Source organism: Nannospalax galili, unplaced genomic scaffold (assembly GCF_000622305.1).
Source record: "Nannospalax galili isolate Female #2095 unplaced genomic scaffold, S.galili_v1.0 scaffold687, whole genome shotgun sequence".
NCBI lineage: Eukaryota > Metazoa > Chordata > Mammalia > Rodentia > Spalacidae > Nannospalax > Nannospalax galili.
The window spans coordinates 756,827-777,639 of record NW_008357456.1 but is presented as its reverse complement, the minus strand read 5'-3'; the positions used below and the strand labels follow the sequence as shown (position 1 = coordinate 777,639).

The window sequence follows — 20,813 nt, the reverse complement described above, 5'->3', positions numbered from 1 at the left end:
CATTTTCTAAAAGTTTCAAGAGTATGACAGGTAAATAAAGCAAAAGTGATTATCACTGGAGAAAGATTAATCAAAATGTTCTCTATAAATCTTCATTATACTATAAAATACTATAAAAAGTTATCAAGGAAACATGTAATTTGTCCAAGAAAATATGTCCAGGGACACACAGAACTCTATGACCCTCAGCTGTTTGCAATGGCTGTGGAACCATGTGATTCTAGAAGGCATTGCTGCCCATATCTCACATACAAAAGCAGATGCTGTAATAAACCTAGGGAAAGCCCTCCGTGTGAATCACAGCTTAAATACTAAATTTTAGAGCAAAATTAGCCTCTTTCACTAATTTTCTCCACTTGTAAAATAGCTGTTGCTGATTTTCCCTTTTCAAAACTTGTTCTTAAGCCCTTGTGGAAGCAAAAGTCCTTGGATACCTGATGACCATGTGACCAAAACCGCCCACCATAAATCAACTGGTCATGATTTGATCTACCAAGCCATAAAATCGGTAAGTACTGTTGGAAGTAATATATAATCTGAGTCTGTAGCAGGTCCTGAAGACAAACAAGTTGTGCAGAGGACTCTGATTGCTGTGGTCATCCATTCCTGCTATGCTGCTTTCCCTCAACCCACATCTAAGGTCTCAAGAGGAGATTCAGATATTATATTAGTTACATGCCTCATTGCTACAACAAAATACCTGAAAACAGCAACTTTAGGAAGGGAAGGTTTATTTTGGCTCACAGTTTCAGGTACAGTCAGCTAGTCACATTGCATCCACAGTCAGGAAACAGGGAAATGAATACCGGTGCTCAACTCAACTTTTCCTTTTCATACAGTCTAGGAGCAGAGCCCATGGAATGGTATCACCCGCATTTAGGGTGGTCTGCCCACCTCACTTAACCTAATCTAGACAACCTCCCAGAGATTTGTCTCCAAGGTGATTCCAGGTCATGTCAATTTGATAATCATAAACCATCACAGATATGTTTTATAGAGGAACATGCATTATACAGAAGTAGCTCTGGAAGTAGGCTAGTGCATTACCTATTCTGGTGTGCCCATTGATATGCCAAATAACATTTTCCAAATTAGTAGAACTTTACAATATCCAACCCTGCATCAACTTATAGACAGTAAAAAATAGTTTGACTAGATACTCAGAGAACTGGAAAGAACAGAAGTAGAAAATTGACATAAAAACAAGGTCTGAGAAGAATGGGTATATGGATAATCTTTTGGGATGGGCAAAGGCCATAAAATTTGAAAGTTACTTCCATGCTTAGAAAAGGAAGTTCTCAATAATAAGGTGCACAAGATAACATAGTTTGGGAGAACCCATTGGCCCTTTTACCGCAAACCACTCTAAGTGCTTCTCTGTGGCCATACCTTCAGAGTAGTGACAACACCAAAGAGGCTATGTATAGACTCCCAAGGCAAATTCGGTCATCACCATCAGTGAGCAGTAGATCTGCTAGCAGCAGAGGCCAACAATAAGTCTAAGTGTACCAGTGAGCCATCTGATGGATAGCTGATTATGCTGGCTCTTTTCCATTAGCAGTGCACACATATTTGTCCTCACTGGAATAGACATTTCTTTGAACATGAATTTGGTTTTGCAAGTATGACTCACTCACATACTTAAAGAACACCTCATCCACCATCATAGTATTTCTCACATAACATCTGAAAAAAAAGTACTCATCTCACAACAATGGAAAAGAAACACAGAGCCGGTTTGTGGCTATAGAATGCTCATCTTGCTATATATATCCCACCATTCAAAAGCAACTGGCCTGTCAGATGGCGGAGTCACCTACTAAAGGCTAAATTATATTGCTACTTGGGAGATGACATTGTGAAAAGCTATGATGCTGTGTATATAGTATACGCTTTGAATCAACAACTCATATCAAAGTACAGTTTCTTCCATAACTAAAAGACATACATCTGAGACCCAAGGGTTAGAGTTGGAGGGTCTACTTATACAAGTATGCCTAATAATCCTCACACAAAAAATTTTGTTCTCTACTCCCAAGATTTGTCAGAGTTATCCATTCCCGGGGGACATATTTCTACAAGAATGGCTTCATTGAACTCAATGTAAAAACAAACTTTTTTGTTATTTTTATTTTATGTGTATGAGCACATTGCTTGCATGTGTATAAGTGCACCCATGTTGAACAATGCCTTTGGAGGTCAGAAGGTGTCAGATCCCCTGGAACTGGAGTTATGGATGACTATAAGCCCACGTGCAGGCACTGGAATCAAACCCAGGTCCTCTATAAGAGCAGCCAGTGTTCTCAACCTCTGAGTCATCTCTCCAGCCCCTGTACTCAAATTTGAGACTGACACCTGGTGATGTTAAGCCCTTCATGCCAATGAGTCAATTTACAAAGGAACATTTCCTTGCACTAAATGGGGGGGGTGGTGCTATAATAATTATTAAAGTAAGATAGGATTGCTGCTGACAGTGGAGGCACAGAAAAGGATGTCGGTAATCCAGAGGATTCTCCACGGTGCTGTGCTCTACTTCCATGTATAGAATTAAAGTTAATAGAATATTTAACCAGACCAATAAAGGGGGATGACTGAAGACAAAAACTCTTAAGGAATGAAGCCCTGTACAACCCACCAGAATCATGAGTAACCAAGGGACTAGATAAAGGGGACAGAAACATGGGAATGGGTCGGGAAAGGATGAAGCTATATAGATAGATGAGCTATAAACACTGCCATTGACAGACCTCATACCTATATCTACATACTATATTTATATTTATCATGATTACAGTAGGAGCGGCATCAACTATGCTATCATCTTTCTTTTATATGCGGTACATATTTATATAGAGAAATCATTTTTCTCCAGTTGAGGCTATAGCTCTGGTACTTCAAGGCTCTGGGTTTCATTCTCAATACTGAAGAAAAAAAGAATTTTCTTCTTTTTCCTTCCTCTTGGTGAATCACTTAAGGACTGTTGATCCATAGTTAAATTTACAATCCAGTCTTTTGTATACAAAATGAGTGGGACTTTGACTAACTTGTAAGAGGAATTAACATTACTAGAACATAGGTGCACTGAGCGGCAGGAGCTGGTATCTTTTCATCAAGGGAAGGGTAGATATGTCTTCCTTTGTGCGAGGCTCCTAGTTGGTTTGCTGTTTGGCAGAATTATCGCATCACTGCTGTTTTAACAAGTTTATGTATGGTAGAAGGCTATGCACAAATGCAAAACAGACAGTGACTGACTCTACCTAAATAGTGTCCCCATCTTCACCCTCCTGTACCCCTCACTCTACTGATGAGGAAAGAGGGCAGACATCACAGTTGCCAGACTAACATACCACCAGTTTCTACCCATGTAGGCCGAAAGGGAGACCGAAAGGCAGGAGGAAGGGAGAAGCACTGCCATTTCTCTGAGTCTCTGGCAGGGCCTAGGGCAGCCATCGTGGCTGGCTACTGTGTGCTCTGGGGCTCCTGCTCAGGTACCTCAGCTGTGACAGAAGTTGACTGTGAGTCAACAAGAAGCAGGGATTGCCTCAGACGAGTGTGTAACCCGTAGTGACTGGCTTAGGGTTAATCTCGGAGTAGGCATGTGAGGTTTTTTTTAATTGTGTTTTAAAAAAAACCCTAAAATTTACTATCTTAACCATTTTTTTTAATAATTATTCTCTCTCTCTCTCTCTCTCTCTCTCTCTCTCTCTCTCTCTCTCTCTCTCTCTCTGCACATACACTCCATAGTAGATGACAGAAGAAAACGTGCAGGAGAGTCTCTCCTCTCCTCATCTCTCTCTCTCTCTCTCTCTCTCTCTCTCTCTCTCTCTCTCTCTGAACATACACTCCATAGTAGATGTCAGAAGAAAACCTGCAGGAGTGATTCTCTTCTCCTACCATGTGAATTCTAGGGACCAAGCTCAGGTTGTCAGGCCTAGTGGCAAGTGCTTGTACTCACTGAGCTATCCTGCTGGCCCTATCCTAACCACTTTCAGTGTACAGCTCAGTCTGCTCAGCACATTCACTTATTACATATGCATCTCCAAAACTTCCTCCTAGCACAAATCTGAATGCCCATACCATTTAAGCAACAACTTTCCTCTCCTCTCAGTCCCTGATAACTGCCATTCATTTTCTAAAATTATTTTTTCATCTCAATGACTATGGCTGCATTAGACCGGTAGGCACAAGTTTCAAAAAACAACTCACAGGGTTATAAAATCTCAAAACTGGGAAAATCTTAATTTACAGTAAGGTTTTGCCCAGTGCATGGACTACACACACACACCCCCCACCGCTTCCATCTTTAATTCAGTAACCTTTACTTTTTGATAACTTAGGCTCTCTTGGAAGAATCCCAGAAACTGCTTCTAAAGGTAAACCATGCTGTGGGTGGCTGCTTCTTTTTTTTAATATTTTATTTATTATTTCTATTTTATGTGTATGAGTGTATTGCCTGCATGTATGTAAGTACACATGTTGTGCAATGCCCAGGGAGGTCAGAAGAGGGCACTGGATTCCCCTGGAACTGAAGATATGGGCAGTAGTTAGCTGCCATGTGGGTGCTGGGAATTGAATCTGGGTCCTCTGCAAGAGCAGCCAGTGCTCTTAACTACTGAGCCATCTCTCCAGCCCCAGATGGCTGCTTCTTACACTGACCACCTCTTTCCTGTATTAAACCACATATCACATATGACCTTTTACTCGTTGGTTTTGGTCTGACTTCCAGACAGAACATGTTCCCTCCATCTTCCACAGTTTACTTGTTGTGCTATTTTAAAAACATGTTTTGTCATGTGTTTTAGGTTGCCATGAACAGAAAGATTCACACAGATAAAATTAAGAGTACTAAAAAAAATATCAGCTTCTGTTGATATTCAATTCCCAAAAACAGCATATGACATAGCCAGGGTCCTTCACAGCCCAGAGTAAGTCAGCAAAATTTAAGGATTAATTAAACAGTGGATTGCTGTGTGTTCCTAGGGCCCTCTGCTCAATTATGTTTTTAAAAGTAAATATTCCAGGGATGGAGAGTTGGCTCAGTAGTTAAGAGCACTGACTGCTCTTGCAGAGGACCCGGGTTCAATTCCCAGCACCCACATGGCGGCTACGAACCATCTTTAACTCCAGTTCCAGGGAAATCCGATGCCCTCTTCTGACCACCGCAGCAATGCACGACACGAGTGCACTCACATACATGCAGGCAATACACTCATACACATAAAATTAAAATAAAAAATAAATAATAAAAGTAAATACTCCTCCATGTGTTCATGAGATTCTGACAGTTTCTCATTAGATAACTCATCTCTTTAATAAACCCAAAGATTCTCTCTCTTCCAGGTAGTCACAATATTTATCACAATTGTAAAGCTGAAAATTGCCTTTAATGAAATCTCATTTCCCAAAGCCTACTGATCGAAATTATTTCTGAAGTTACAGGCAGGATGCGAACTTGGTCTTGCAGTAGGCATCACTCATGGCAATTCCTTGACTAAGTGAATATGTTATTTACACTAGAAATTTATATTGTTGCTCTAGAAACATACCCTTCCCCAAAATAACAACAAAGAATTTAAAGAATACAGACCATGGGACTGGAGAGATGGCTCAGCTGTTAAGAGCACTTACTGCTCTTACAAAGAATCTCAGTTGAGTTCCTAGCACCAATATGACCGCTCAGAACCATCCAAAACTCCAGTTCTAGGGAATCTCACACCCTCTCTGGCCTCTGCCAGCATTACATGCACGGGTGCACTTACATGCAGGCAAAACATTCAGACACATAAAATAAAAATAAATAAATTTTAAAACAAAAGAATTGGGCATGGTGGTACACTCCTTTAATACCAGCACTCAGGAAACAGAGGAAGACAGATCTTTGTGAGATCAGGGCCAGCCTGATCTACACAGTGAGTTCCAGGCCAGCTGGGGCTATAGGGAGATCTTGCCTCAAAAATAAAATAATAACACAGGGCTGGAGAGATGGCTCAGCAGTTAAGAATACTGGCTGCTCTTACAGGAGACCCAGGTTCAAATCCTAGCACCCACAAGGCAGCTAACACCGGTCTGGAACTCCAGTTCCAGGGGATCCAACAGTTTCTTCTGCCCTCCGTGGGCATTGCACAACACAGGTGTTCTCACCTACATGCAGGCAATACATGCATACACATAAAATAAAAAGAATAAATAAAATATTTAAAAATAATAATAAAATAATAAACACAAAAGAACAGAGACCATGACAGAACATCTCAGATAGACGCTCAGAGGCAAGACCAGCCTTGCATGGGAACTAACTGCATGAGCCCACTGCCTCTGTTACATGTGGTAACTCTTCACCATTTTAGTTGTTAAATACACTCAATATAATTTTCATATATGGAAAATTCTTATTGTCTCTTTAAAAGAGAAATGTCAAAATAAATAAAAACCAGGAAGTGATAATGTACGAGTAAGTACAAACTGCAAATCAACACATGGAAAGAATATCTGTCTAGCTTGTAATCAAAGAAATGCCAATCCGAAAGCGTAAGCGGCTACTTTTGCCTCAGTGGGCGAAGAGAAGAGGAGGCAGACACTCAGTGCTGCAGGGAGAAGTGGAGACTGTCGCAACGTTCGGAAAATGAATTTCCCAAAACCTGACAAAGATTAAACCAAACCTTAAACCTTTTAAACCTTAAAAAGATTTCTGTATTTTGGCCTACAAACTTTATTTCCTAGAATATAACCTGAAGAAATTATTTTAATGAACACACAAAAAAGCATATACAGCACTGGAACATTTCTAACCATTTCAATTGTCAACATCCAAACAACAATCCATGTTACATTAAATAAATTACAGCTCACTCAGAATTGTATACAACATCAACAAAAGCAAAATATTCTATAGCAATTATTATGTGCCAGACTACATTTTAAATAAATTTATAACCATATGAACTTGTTTGAGCTTTATTACATTCCTGTGAAATTTTATTATTGTCTTTATTTAACAGAGAGAGGGGACAGCGTAGAGAAATTAAATAATTAGCCCAAAGCAAAGAAACTAAACAGTGATAAAACAGGGTTCGTTCAACCTCAAGCATTCTGGTTCAAGACTGTATACACCTAAGCCCTGTACCATTCTTTGTTTATTTTTTTTAAATGAGTGTATTGCCTGCATGTATGTGAGTGCACCTGTGTCATGCAATGCCACCGAGGTCAGAAGAGAGCTTCGGATTCCCCTCGAACTGGAGTTAAAAATGATTCATAGCCGCCATGTGGGTTCTGGAAATCTAACCCAGGTCCTCTACAAGAGCAGTCAGTGCTCTTAACCGCTGAGCCATCTCTCCAGCCCCAGTGCTGTACCATTCTATGGAAGAATGTTTACTAACATGATAAAATCTCAAGGGGGGGATGGCTCAGTGGGTAAAGTGCCTTCTGTACAAGTATGAGAATCAGAGTTCGGATCCCCACTCACACATGCAAGCTGGGTGCAGTGACATGCGTCTACAGCCCTAGTTCTGGGGTGTGTGGAGACAAGTAGATCCCAGGGGCTTGCTAACCAGGCAAACAACTCAAAATGGCAAGCTCCAGGTTCAGTTCTGTCTCAAAAAATACGGTGGAGAGCAATAGAGAAATATACTCAACATTGACCTCTGGCCTCTACACAAAAAAGAATGTTCCCACACACTTACTTGTGTGAATACATATGCACACACACAAATATATAATTTTAATTTTTTTTCAATATTTTATTTACTGTTTTTATTTTATGTGTATGAGTGTATTGCCTGCATGTGTATAAGTGCACCCATGTCATGCAGTGTCCATGGAGTTCAGAAGAGGGAGTCAGATCCCCTGGAACTGGAATTATGGACGATTGTTAGCTGCCATGTGGGTGCTGGGAATTGAACCCGGGTCCTCTGCAAGAGCAGCCGGTGCTTTTAACTGCTGAGTCATCTCTCCAGCTCCATAAATAGTTTTTTTAAAAATCTGAAAACATGGGCTGGAGAGATGGGCTCAGTGATTAAGAGCACTTGTTCTTGCAGAGGACCTGGGTTCGGTTTCCAGTACTTATGGGGTGGCTCACAACCATCTATAACTCCAGTTCCAGGAGATCCAATGCCTTCTCTGGCCTCCACAAACACCAGGCACATACTTGGTGCAAAACTTTTCAAAGCATAACTACACAATATTTTTAAATAAGGCTACCAAACTACAGTTCATATGTGTTGAATATATTTAGCATGTACAGATCATTCACATATATGTAAAAATATCAGCAGTTGTTATCCAGATATGCAGATTAATGGCCTACCTTTTGCTTCTAGTTTAACAATTTTTCACAATATATATCTATCATAACAAATGCAAAAGCGCTCCCAGTATTATCATAAGTGTTGCTGTCAGATCACTGCCTTAAGCCCAGAACTTAGAATCCTTAGCGTGAGCATTTGGGGACAAATTGCTGCTCTGTATTAGTTAAGTTCTGTTTTTATCTATGCTATAGGGTTTTCTGGTTTCCCTCTCTATGAGAACAAAGAATATATAATGTTGATTGCACTTTATAAATCAAAATCTCTGACAAGAGAGGGATCAGAAATCAGAGAAGCACATTCCAACTAACCTGGAAGAAAGTAAACATGTGCTGCAAACTGTCATGGGTGACTACACGTGCCTGTAGGTAATGAGAGGGACCCCAGCAGCAGCCAACAAGAAACAGGGACTTGAGTGCTCCAACTTAATTCAATGAAATCTGCCAACCACCTGAGCTGCAAAAATAATCTTTTGGGGGGGGTGGTGAGACAGGGTCTCCCTGTAGCCCCAGCTGACCTGGATGCGCTATGGAGACCAGGCAGGCCTCGAGCTCACAGAGATCTGCCTGCCTCTGCCTCCCAAGTGTTGGGATTAAAGGCATGTGCCACCATGCCTGGCCCGCAAAAAGGATCTTGAGGCTCAGCTGAGAATTATAACCCAGCTGCCACATTGTTTCTGCCTATCGAAACCTGGATCACCTAGCTAACCTGTGGTGAACTCCCAAAAGCTATGAGATTGTAAATTTGTGCTTCATAAACTCAAGCCATATGTTGTAGTAATTTGTTACCCAGCAATAGCTCACACCAGGAATTCCAGCGCTTGGGAGGATAAGGCAGGAGGGTGATGATTTCAAGGCCAGCCTGGGATGTATAATGAGATCTTGTCTCAAACAAACAGCAAAGGAATGTAATGGTCATTGCCAGAGCATGTGCCGTTGATATTATCCCACTGCCTTCAGAGGGAAATAACACAACTTCAAGGAAAGGAATTCATGTCTAGAACTTTTATCCCTAAAAAGCCTTAAGAGTGATAAGTCACATTTGTTTACGAATTCAGAAGCTACTTAGCCTTTAGACACAGTTTCATTTGAATTTGACATCACTGTGATGGAGGCTGGGGAGCAGGGATTAAGAACAAAGATTCTGAAGCCAGGAAGCCTGGATTTGGCTCCCCATTCTTCCACTGCCCACCAGATGGGCTGAAGACAGTATGTCAACCTCCACCTCGGATTCCTGGGAACATCTTCCTAGAAGGTTGAGAGACTTCGGTGGTTTTATATAAAGTCTAGCCTTGGTGGGCACTGGATGAGTGTTTATTGACATTCTTATCAATCATATTATCCTAACACTTTAGGGAAGTGACCTTAGCTTTGTTGCTTCCCATAAAGGACACAGCTTAACTTTTTAACAGGTTCTACAACAGCGAGATTGTCCTTATCTCAGAGAAAGGGAACCTGTAGCTGATAGACAAGAGCTCCAACCCCTGGCGGTGAAGCTCTCCAGAGAGAGCTCAGGCCAGAATGGATGAGTTGGTTGCACACTTCCAAAAGGCAGCAGGAACACAATTGGTTGCTTTCTCTCATCTCCTTGAAAATGAAACCCTGGCTCAAACCATTTCCTGGGTTGGAGATAAGAACACAAAGACAGGTGGGTCCTGCCTCTCTGACCTATCTTTTTCAAATTTCCAAAAGTCCCTCCCCGCCCAAAAAATCACTGATAAAGGAAATGGAAATTGCTATTAAAAGCACTTTATCTTACCTTCCATTCACACAAAGGCATGTTGGCTTATTTCCGCTTACCTTCATTCACTCGGAAGATTCTGAAAAGTTCCTGGATGAGGCAAAGGTAGAAGAGGTGAACCTCAACTCTGGGAAGAAATCAGAAACCGAAAGGAACCAGGCTAGACGGCTTGCCTTTTACTACGCTGAAGAGACTTAAGGAAAACACCAGCACAAAACCACCAACTGGCCAGGTATGACTTGGAGCTTCTAGATTGTTGGGACCCTGGACCCAGACAGTAGTAGGCTCTTTCAAAAGCCAGTTTGTTACAGGGATTGCAGACCCCATAGGCAAAGGCATGAGAGCTCAAAGACAAAATCAAAACAAGAACTGCTTTCTGAAAACTGCCATCCCTGTTGACCTGTGAGTTCAGAAGACTCCAGTCAGCATGTTCTGGAAATCCAAGAGGAAGCTGGAACAGCACACTGGGCTGCACAGAAAGATAGCAATGGAGAGGAAATGCCTCCACTGAGCCTACACTCAGTCAACAAACACCTGGATGTTTCTCATGGGAGAGATGTAGGCTATACACTGGAGAGAGAGCTGGTGTGAAATCATGTTAGGTCCTGTCTTGCAGGGTCTCCCAGATGCTTCTGAGACCTCAACAGATGAAAACTAGAAGTGATTCCCAGATTCCTTGGAGTGAAGGCGTAAATAAAGACCAGAGGCAAAATCATGAACCAAGGAAAGGAGAGAGTATCACAGGGAACTCTGAAAAATCCACAAAAATCACCTAGGAGGAAAAGAAGCTATCCTTAAACACCTTCGTACACAGAGTGTAAAGCCATCTAACCTCAGTGATTCCAAGTCAAATTCACTGACTCCCTTCATCCTTGCACTCCAATAGGGAGGACTCAGATAAGTAGCTGAGGTGGAAGACAGTGAAGGAAACAGTGACAGAGCTTGTGTGTGGTCCAGCCATGCCCACAACAAATAAAATCAAGGAAACATATCCCCAATGAATGCATCTCCTAACCCTCACCTCTCAGTAGGGATCATACGGTCTACACTGGCTTCTTCTGATCTTATTTTTGCCCCACGGAGTAAAGAACATTTCAAATGCATTTCCAAGTTAGCATACAGCCCACGTGTATTCTTAAGCCACCCCCATTTTAAAATAATATTTCAATAAAGTTTAAATTGTGGAAACTTTTCTAGAGCATGAGGCTTTGTGGTTTGGAGGTTTCATTTAGTTTTGTTTTTTGATGCTTTTTCTGCAGCTTTCTGAAAATGTCCCTGTAGAACGGTCTCACCTTGTCTTGTTAACCGAACAACATGTGTCTGTGTTCTTGATTAAACACTAACCAGGCTATCACAAGCTGAAAATCTGGATGTGAACAAAACACTATAAAAATAAAGTGGGTCTGCCAGGCGTGGTGGCGCACACCTTTAGTCCTAGCACTTGAGAGGCAGAGGCAGGTGGATCTCTGTGAGTTCAATGCCAGCCTGGTTTATAAAGTGAGTTCCAGGCCAGCTGGGGCTACAGGGAGACCCTGTCTCAAAAAGACCAAAAAATAAATAATAAATAAATAATAAAAAAAATAAACTATCTGGAGTTGAGAAAAGTTAAGAAACGGGGTGAGGGGCTAGTTTAGACTTAAGGGAGTGAACTGAAATATGAAGTATGGAAGGTAAGCTGTTTGGAGGTGAGCAACTGCTCTCTGACTCCACACAGAGCATCTCTTTAAAAGCTGCACATGGTACATTAAATCAGTCTGGAGTTAAACAGAAGAGTCAGAAAGAGATCATTATATAACTGCTCATTTTTCTTTGCTTTTCTGTCTCTACCTGAAGTAAAGGCCATTCCAGAAAGAAGACATCTGGTGGCTGTTTACATCTGGTGGCTGTTTACATCTGGTAGCTGTTTCTAAGCTCTGGGACTCTGGTTACATGTCTAACTGGGAGAAAAAAACAAGTCAAGCATTTGTTCCAACTCTAGTTGGCCTCAAATGACTGAAATTAAAACATTACCAGACTCTCTGAGTACCTACACTTGGGATTTCAACATATTTTCCCTTGCAGCCATTTATAGCCTTTGTTTTAAAAAAAATATGGTAAAGCTATGGAAAGTTACTACATACATTATTTTTAAACAATTTTTAATAATTTAAGAAGAATAAATTTAATACTAATAAAAACAGGAAGAAAAATATTTATTATTATTAAACTGATAAAAATCATAATCCTCAAAAGAGGATCACAGAACACACATAAATGGGCTCTGAAAAGGGATATTTGGGAAACTGCTCCTTCAGCCTGGGAGAACTTAGCTTACGCAGGTACTAAGGAAAGAGCTGTTGTCATTCCACAAATGGAGCTAGCAACAGTGGAAGTGACAGCATGACAATATTATGGACATTTCTACAAGCTCAAAAGCAAGTCCATGAGTAGTCAGAAGGGACTCAGAAAATGTCAAACAGGGCTGGGGATGTAATGCAGTGGGTGCGTGCTTACATACTGTGTGCAAGGCCTTGGGTTTGATTCCCAGAACTGTGAAACAGAAAGAGGGGAGGGAAGGGAAGGGGAGGAGACAGGAAGGGAGGGAGGGTTTTTTTTGGAGGGAAGGGGACCAAAAAACTGAATCAGGAAAATTTAAGGACTCCTCTAAGATAGATAGAAAATCTTTGGTGTCATGGTGAGAATATAGCTGTTGAGCAGTTCTACATGCGCTGAATTCCAACAAAGCCTCATGAATTTATGTGGGCTTCAAGCACTAGTAAAACAGGGATGTTAACAGGAATGTTAACAGGACCTAGTGGTAAGTTCAGTAAGGATTCAATCTGCTAATATATCAGCAGTGCTTAGAACAGTGCCAAGACATTGTAGTGATCTGAGGGCACTGTTCCCTCATCAGACAACAGTTCTGCAAAGAAGGTGAAGAGAAAGCCAAGGCTCAAAAAGGTTAGCAGCTGCCCAACATCAGACTTAGCCCTCTGTATCTCTCAACTCAGGGCTTTCTGCTCTACTGGACTGCTGTCATGAGACTGGCCCATGACTAAAGGGAATCAAGCTTAGTTTCATCTCCTTTTGCTTCTCTTGGCTGTGCACAGGTAGCAGGGTCATGAAAACAATGATGTAGAGGTTGAGCACTGCTTTGCTGTAGGGGATCCAAAAGCATAACAGGACAATTCTAGTCCATTAACCCTGCAGACAGCAAGTCAGTTCAAGTCTCAACTCAACTAATGCCCTTTGTGTGACCTTGCAAACAATACTTTAACCTCACTGAAATGCAAGGGCACACACTGAAACTGGCACTATTATAAGTCTACTGGCTGTTCATAAGAATGAAATTAGAAAACCCTTTTACTTTATTCTTTATTGCATCATTGAACTATGCATAATATTTTCAAATAAAATTTGGCTTGTATGAAAAACCCCACTAGCCCATGATGAACACACAAGTTGTTGTCATCACCATCAACATCATCATCATTATCGTCATTATCATCAACATGAGGTCCAACTGTCCAATTAACTGAATTTTCTCTACAACACTGACTTTTAAACAGTTTTACCATAGTTCATGGCAAAGAAATATTTATTGCATCTCATTGCATACATGCATATGTATCTAAAGCAAACATTTTCTAACACACTATTTTTCCTTAATATTTCGAATGTACTCTGTTCGTCTTCCATTATATTTATATTTATATTTATATATTTCACTCCATCTTTTAAATGCTGGTCATGACCCACTAAACTGGTTCCATGACCACTAATTGGTTGCCGTCCATCGTTTAAAATGATGCTGCATTTTATGTTTCTGTCAATCATTTCTAGGAACTCACAAAGTTCACAAATGGTTGTTGAGCCTGTAACATGCTAAGCACTGGTCTAGAGACAAATGTTTAGATAACATTAAAGCTATATAATAATTTCTCCAAATAATTAGCATATGTGATCAAAATTACTTCAAGTATTCTACAAATAAGGAATGCTCTGATTAATTTTGCTTTTTAATCTGAATCCATCTCATGATATGTATTTTTAGATGTCATAGCTGACGGTCTATTATAATAATTCACTGTTGAACTGATGTTCCCTGATACTACGCCAAGTATCTATGAACTCTACATTGTCAGTTGAGAATAATGTACAGTAAAACCTCCTAGGTCTTTTAGAATTCTCTGAGGGAAAAAAAGAAATCCATCCTTTTACTAAGATGATAGCAGGCTTTCTTTTACAACATTGGATCTCTACTTATCCGTTTAGGCTGCTCTGTCAGACCATTAGTCACCCACACACTCTCACATGTGCTGTTAGCGATCTCTTACAAACTAGAAGAGCAATGTCTAAGCAGTACACAGCCCAGCTGATTCTACCGGGTAGAAAAATCTCATCCGCCAGCCACATTTTTATATTATTCATTTATCTTAATTTATTTCACAACATATACTTTTAAATGCTAGCAGGTCATATCTGATGTGTGCTAATTACACTAATTAGACAATATTTGAAAGATGACTGGGCATATGTATTTGTAATGCTATTGAGTAGACTTCAGAGGAGGGCTGTCTCATGGAACTTTCTGGAAGGATGGAGAGGTTCTGTATTATCATTGCCCAACACAGCAGCCACTGGCTGGCCATGTGTGGGACTGAGCCTTTGAGATGTGGCTAATGAACCAAGAAACTGAATTTTTAGGTTCATTTTATCTTAATTAACTTACATGTAAATGGTCACATATAACATGCAACTATTCCATTAGTGCAGACAGGGAGCATTTACCATGGGGCATATCACCAATCATGATGATAAAGGAAATCATAACAAAGCATGCCAGTCATTGAACTTTAATTCTTCACAGCACTCTTACTTGGTAAGAACTATTAGTAGTCCCATCTTTCAGTTGAAGGAACTGAGCTCCCATAGCCCAGAAGCCGTGGAACAGAGATCCAAACATAAGTCTGCTTCTCGAGCATGGAGAGGAGCTGTGCTCTTTCCACACTCTGATCCATTGTCTCTCTGTGTGCACACACATGTGAGAAGAAGCCTGCACATGCTTCCCATTTCAATAGATACCCAAACAAGCTGCTTACGAGAGACTTGAGAATAAATTGTCTTTATCATTTTTTAAAACTTTTCTACTTAGTGCCCTAGATTGGACTCTGAAGAAAGAAAAAATGTACAGCAGAGAATCCTTCCATCTCTAAAAACAAATATATCTACGGTTTAAACCAAAGCATGGGCTCAAGTGGCTAACTAGAATTCAATTATATTTATGGTTTTGAGACTCTGCTCACTTGGGCATATGATACTATATTTATATTTACTTAAGATTTATTCCTGTCTGCCTCTGAGAAGATTTGAGTAGTTTATAGATTAGAATTCCTAAGACGTCTAAGGATCATAATGAACAGAGAGCCCTTGAGGAGAAAAATGGATGGAATGAAGTTTTTTTCAAGCATCCAATAATTCTGAGACAGAATATTAAGTAAAATTTCCAGTTAAGAAAAAATAATAATAACTTATTAGCTGATCAATAATAATGCCAGGGTTTTAGGCTATTCAGAGATCTGCTGTTGTTACTTTATTAAGAAAATAATCAAGCTAAAGGATAGAGAGATAGATCCATGGATCAGATAAATCAGAGATGGGCCAGCTAGCTGTGCAAGCATGAGGACCTGAGTTCAGATCCCAGCACTCATGTGAACAGCTGAATGTGGTCCTATGCATACTATAACCCCAGCACTGAGGAGGGCAGAGACAGTAGGATTGCCGAGGTTTGCTGGATGCCAGCCTAGCATGAAAAATATGAGCTCCAGGATCAGGGAGAGACCTTACCTCAAAGAATCAAGACAGAGTGACAAAGGACACCCAGTACTTTCTTCTTCTGACCTCTGCATAAGCACATGGGCAGGCACACATACCTGCACACAGGTGCACATATAACACACACACACACACACACCAATATGTACATATACATTCACACATAATCGTATATGCTAATCAAGTAAATAAATATAAAACTCGCATTCAGGTTCCACTAAAGACACTGACTGTTCAAGCAACTCCTGTCTCTGTTTTCCTCAATAAAAGCAAACAGTAATGTGGGAAAATACAACCCAGCAAAGGGCCCACTTTCTAGGGGGAGAAGCTGAGCCACCCTCCACCCACCTCTTTATAGCAAATAAGTGACCCTTCATTCACTCTGTACCAACTCAGATGTGGCTTCTCTGCCCCATGCCCTCTGAGTGGTCTCTTATCTCTAAGGTCGCTCAGTGACCCCTTCTCTGGACCCAAGTGAGCACCTTCCTCCACTTGTAGAGTAGGAGAAGAGGAAACAAGCAAAAGGCCCCTTGGCTGGATGACAGAGCTGTATCATGCCAGAGTGGGAAAGTTTATAAATAGCTCTAAGTAGCTGCTAATTGTTACCTACTTGCAAATGAGCTGAATTTGTATGTATTGTGGGTATATATAATCACAAGATTATGTACACATGTGTGCACACAAAAACACATACTTTTTCTCCTTAAAGCAATAACTTCTATGACACCTTTCCAAAGAGAGGTACTTTTCATTACCCAGTCTATCAAAAGTTAAAGGATTGTTTTTTACCTTTCAAAGCACAGCAGCCTCAACACAACTTTTCCTTTTTCTAAAAAAAAAAAAAACAAAAAAAACAAAACAAAACCTACATTTATTTGCTTACTTGTTCTGTATATCAATGTATGTGGATATAGGGGAACCTGCATGCCACAATGCATGTATGTAAGTCAGAACACAACTGTGGGAGTCGGTTCTCTCTTTCCATTGTATGGGTGCCAGGAATCAAACTCAGGTCAGCTAGCTTAGTGACAAGTGCTTTCATCTGCTGAGCCATCTTTCCAGCTCCTAACAACATTTTCTTTTCATCAAATCTTGAGCTGGTAGAGAGGCCTGAGTTAGAATAAAGGTGCACAATACTTTTAACAGCCTTGACCTTCCTCTAATCTCACAGGAGGAGAAAAGGAAAGCTTTAACTCTAACTTGCATGCTGATAGTGTGTGCGGCACTTCATATACCTTAATTCAATTCTCAGATCTATCGGCAGTGGATATCTAAGTTCCCTTTTGCTATGAAAATCATGAAAGATCCCTCAACTGGTAGGCATCACAGCTAGACTCAAAGCCAAAACTGTCTAACCCAAGCCCATGATCAAAGTCATCAGGCTTAGGGGCAAACCTCTGCGATTACAGCATTTGGGAAGTGGAGGCAGGAGGATCAGGAAACAAATTTTCAAGGTCAGTCTGGGCTACATGAGAGACTGTCTCAAAAATAAATAAATAAATAAAACCTAGAGAGATGGCTCAGTGGTTAAGAGTGCCTACTGCGCTTGCAGAGGACCCAGGTTCAGTTCCCAGCATCCATGTGGTAGCTAGCAACCATCTGTAACTCCAGTTCCAGGGATCCAGTGCCCTCTTCTGGGCTCTGCAGGCACTGCATGAAATGGATGCACTTACAAACATGCTGGCAAAACACTTATACACATAAAAATGTTTAGATATAGTTTATATACAGTGGGTGTGCATGTGTGTGTGTGTGTGTGTGTGTGTGTGTGTGTGTGTATGTGCAAATATCAACTTTTGGCATAAAATTACCAAAAAATACAATGAATTTATATAATCTCATTTGAAAGTAGTATTGAGAGCTTGAATGTGAGACTCGGGCCAGCCTCCACCAACTCATCCCTCAAATGTCTCCCGGGCATCCTAATATGTGTCTTTTCTTCCATGTGCATGTGAAGCTTAGTTGACCTCACTGATTCTCTGGAGCTAGGTGCTAGGTTTGGATACTGACTCCATCCCTGGGACTTTTGTGAACTTTGGAAGGTTATTTAATCTCTTAATGCCTTATGTTCCATCTGTAAGATGCATATAAATGACAAGCGCTCACCTCAATTCATGGTACCAGTAAAAGTTCAGTAGTAACCAGATTACAGCCTTTGGGGTTCCCCACAGAAAGTCTCCAAGCTCTTGTCAATTGGCCTAGCTCACTTTAGTTCTTAAGAATTTGTGCTCATGGCCGGGCGTGGTGGCACATGTCTTTAATCTGGGAGGCAGAAGCAGGCAGATCTCTGTGAGTTCAAGACCAGTAGGTCTATGTAATGAGTTTCGGGCCAGCTGGGCCTACAAGGAGACCCTGTCTCAAAAAGAATTTGCACTCACTTTTCATTGCTGTAAATCTACAAGCCATCTCTTCTGTGCTACAATTCTTTCCTTCCTTTCGTCACTTGGATGACTTCTTATCAACCATTCTTGTTGACCCCATGTTCCTCCTGAGCTTGAACTTGACCTCCAAGCTAACACTCTTACTCAACAGCACTGTGTTCCATTAGGGCACTAGGGAAAAGACAACTAGAATAAAAAACAAAAGCAACTTCACAAAGCTTGAACAGTCTCAGCCCACACCCAAACTATCAGAACACAGAAGTCAAAAGTCATAGTGCCTCACTCAGAATCCACACTGTAGTGTGTAGGGTTGGCATAATGTTCCATTAGTTCCAAGTTTTTTAAATACGACTCTTTTAGAAACTACCATTTTGGGGACTGGAGAAATAGCCCAGTGGTTAAGAGCATTGACAGCTCTTGCAGAGGACCCGGGTTCAGTACCCAGCACCCACTACCATCCGTAACTCCAGTTCCAGGGGATCCAATGCCTTCTTCTGACCTCTGTGAGCACTGCACCACACAGGTGCACTTATATACATGCAGGCAATATACACATACGCATAAAATAAGATAGAATAAAACATTTTTAAAAGGAAGTACAATTTCTGCAAGGTATGCATTCTATACAATAATGAAAATCTATGTCAAGGAAGAAATTTCAATAAAAGTTAAAGTAAACTAGGGCTTAAATGAGGAAGAAGGAACATTTCAAAGTGGCAGCTTGCCTCAACAACTGCACCTCCAGAATATTTTTACCTACAAACGGGCTGCAGCAAAGTAAACAGGAAGAGCTCTCAGAAGCACTCTATAAAGTTATACAAAGAGCTGTTTTCTAAGCATTTCACGGTTGGTAGCTTAAGATAATTTTCTAAAAGAAATAATACAGTTCTTCTGGTATGTTGAGAATGTGTACCCCAGATCTGGTTAATTACAGCAGATGAATCCCGATGAGAAGTGGAGATTGCAGCCTGAAAATATCAGAAAATGAAAGGGAAAAACACTCCCACTGTGTTATGCTCTTTCTATCTAGTGCATTTGGGCCTAGAGAAAATTACGAATTCCAGCCCTCCATTTACAGTCCCCTTACTGCCCCCGTACCAGATCCACCCACCATGACAACCTTTTGATAACAGCTCTGCAGGCGTTGGCCTTTCTCTTACAGAGTGCTTCACCCTTGCAAAGTATTTTCACTTACATTATCTCAGACCATAAGTAGGAATTGAAGTGGTCAGATCCACTTCTAATCCAGGAACTTGATTCTACTTAAAGGCTCCATCTTTTCCTCATCTGCTACCAAATGGACTAAGCCACGTGCCACCTCATTAGATTTGTTTTCCTACATCTGGCATGGAACCGGATTTGATGAACTTCCCCTGCAAAAATCAGATAATAAATATTTTAGGCTCTGCAAGCTATACAGTCTCTGACAAAATGCCTTAGCTGTGCAGTGTGACAAGAAAGCAGCCACAGAAAACACTAAAATAAAGCAGTGTTCTAGTGTTCTGATAAAATTATGGCCTCCTCCCTCTTGGCCTGGTCCCGCCCTCACCTCTCTCTGCTTCCCTGAGCCTGCTCAACCCTCCAGCATCTCTCCTGGGTGAGTGCATTGCACCCTCCACACCTTGACTCCCCCAGCCTCATTCACCCTCCCATCTCCCAGCCCACCACCCCGCCTGTCTCTCCTCCTAGCCTGGGTACTGTCCTATTCCTTGTCTTGGCACCCCAGACACTGAGGAAACCACCACTGCTTTGTGATCCTTTGCATCCAGACCAACCCAGCTCCTTCTCCTGGTCCCCAGGAGCCAGCTGGGCCTGCTCCAGCCCTCAGCTCCCTCTGCTTCACTGGGCTACACTACCCGCCAGCCTCTTTCCTGGACACCAGGGCCAATGTCTCTGCTTCCTGATCCTTGGCATACACACCAACCCAGTTCCCCCCTGCCATCCCCAGGAGACCTTGGGGCCTCTTCCTGCCCCCATCTCCCTTTGCAACTCAGGGTGGCATGGCCAAGAGCTGCCCCAGACCAGCATCTTTGCTGGGCCCTGCTCCCAGGCCAGTCAAACCCCAAAATTCCTGAGGACAGCATCTTTCCTGGAGGGATCCAGACCTTAGGAGAAAGCCTGAGAGCATCTGATCCTCATCTGATTTGGGCCTCTGTGGAAACTCCAAAAGAAAAAAGCAATCCAGCCACTCCAATATAAAATCAAAAGAGAGAACCAAAAGCTTGAACCAGCTTTTCATGCCCGAAAAGTAAACCACAAAGGCACATAAGTACACACACAAAAAAAGGCAGACCTAGACTTGAAGGCCTTCATCACACACAAGAATCAGAAACTACAAAAGAAACTCACAGGTCAAAAATCACAGAAAAAACATAATAACATGAAAAACCAAAATAACATATCCCCACCAAATATCAATAGTCCTCTAGAGGAGTACATTGAGAACCCCCTAGAGATAATGCAGGACATGGAACTCAAAAGAACAATTATAAACATGATAAAAGAGTTCAGTGAATTTAAAGAACACACAAAGAAATCAAAGAAATGAAGGAAGATAGGGATAAATTTCTGAATGAAT

The 20,813-nt window shown here is 41.2% G+C and overlaps 1 protein-coding gene across 3 annotated transcripts in view; it reads right to left on the bottom strand.

Annotated features, from left to right (window-relative positions):
• Positions 1 to 20,813, bottom strand: part of Ncald (neurocalcin delta) — a 451,793-nt gene that overhangs the window by 337,188 nt on the left and 93,792 nt on the right. The window contains exon 1 of one of the 3 annotated variants that reach the window (XM_008855097.3): positions 19,431 to 19,543. The exons of 1 other annotated variant lie outside the window; for it this stretch is intronic. The gene's annotated coding sequence lies outside the window, so the exon portion shown is untranslated. Of the gene's footprint in view, positions 1 to 18,232; positions 18,250 to 19,430; positions 19,544 to 20,813 lie in introns of those variants that run through there. One more of the 3 variants, XM_008855096.3, reaches the window with a different exon arrangement.